This window comes from Bipolaris zeicola, assembly GCF_000523435.1.
Source record: "Bipolaris zeicola 26-R-13 unplaced genomic scaffold scaffold_562, whole genome shotgun sequence".
In the NCBI taxonomy this organism is placed as follows: domain Eukaryota; kingdom Fungi; phylum Ascomycota; class Dothideomycetes; order Pleosporales; family Pleosporaceae; genus Bipolaris; species Bipolaris zeicola.
Genome location: NW_006912611.1, coordinates 2,614 through 4,429, shown reverse-complemented (window position 1 = coordinate 4,429; position 1,816 = coordinate 2,614).

The window sequence follows — 1,816 nt, the reverse complement described above, 5'->3', positions numbered from 1 at the left end:
CAAAGTTCTTTGAGGCACGTTATAGATAGCGGCAGCACATTTTTGACTTTGAATACGTTGCGATTGGACATCAAGAAGAGCAAGCTGGAGATCTGATTCAAGATAAGTTGATAGATAATTGCGTTGNTGAGACATGACGCGTTATAGTGTTGAAGTTATCGCGCTGGTGGGGCGCGAGCGATTCGCTTGGGTGAGCGATTCGCTTGTGAACCACGTTATAAGGTATCTAGTAAAGAACTTTACTTATATATAGGTTTTCTATTAGGAGTATTTATTATATATTCCTTTATTAAAGACTTCTATGTTAGAGAGCCTTAATTTCTTAAAGCATTGTATAGCTGGTCTAGCGGTAAGCGTTAAGTTAGGCCTAGGTTACTAACTTCTACTACTTAAAGTTATCGTGGGTGTCTATACGTAACTAGTTAATAGTGAGCCTTAAATTATATAAAGAAGGTTTTTTATTTATTTAAATTTATAGAATATATTCTAAGCTTATTAGATTTCTACTATTACGTAGTTAAGACCTGATCGTAGTTATTTATGATTAGCGAGAAGGTCTTCGTAGGAAGGTTACGTTTATTAGTTCTAGCTGTCTAGTCTATTGTTTTATAAGGACTATTTTGAGTCTTTTATAGTATTATAACTTACTCTTAAGCACGCTTATTATACTTATAGAGATTGTTCTTAATTTTTTATTTTTGTATCAAGAAGAGAAAAGAGTAGTAATCTTTCTTCTTATATTAAGGGCGAAGAGGCCTTTGAATAAGTTTATATAAGTCTATAGTATAGAAGAAGAAAGATAATAAGAGTTAAGATAATATATAATACTCTTCTCTTTATACTTTCTTCTCTACTCTTTATATAAGTAGGTTCTAACTAAGCGGTAAGATATAGACACGTGGTATAGGCACGTAATATAATTACGTGCTTTTACTCTACGGGTATAGCTTATTACAACTAGTTCTTACTTAGTTAGTAAGTTTAGTAGCTTATTCTATAGTTCTAAATTTGAGCTTTGTTTTCGCTTAATATAGTAATAGACTAACTTAAATAGATAAGATGTTGTTTAAGATTAGAGTAAAATATAGAGACCTAACTTTTAGCACGATAGGTTACTAACTATCTTCTTACCTTTTAGAGCTAGACTACTACTATATAAGAGAAAAATAAAGCTTAGATTAAGGGCTATAGAATAAGCTACTTAACTTCCTAATAAGGTACGTATTAGTAGAGATAATTAAGAATAAAGATTCTAAGGTAGAGACCTAGCTTATTAGCCTATAGACATATTTATACATAAGTTAAGTATAAGTTCTAGAAGTAGAGAGAATTATATCTAGTTATCTTAATTATAGTTATAGAAGATCTATATAACTTATTTTACTAGTGTGCACTCTACTCTAGTATACGCCCTACGAAATCCTAGTACCTTACATTTATAATAGTATTACGCAACACTACTACAATTTTTAGTAATAAGTAAAATAAGATATTATTTATTAGACGCGTCGCTTTCCTCTATATTCTCAATTTCTACTTAATAAGTACGAGAGTTATATCTAATTTAGATATTACGCCTATAGCGCCGTTTACTATATACTCTCTTTGTAGACGTTACACTATTATTATACCTATTACTCTCTATCTTAGCAATCTAATTAGCTATCTAGTAGACTATCTAGAGCTTCTCTACTTATATATAGCGCTACTTATGAGTTTTTTACTTAATAGACGCTTTAATAGCATCTTATAGGCGACTTATTTGCTTTTATATTAATACTATATAATAAGCGATCTACTAGACTCTCTTACTTAA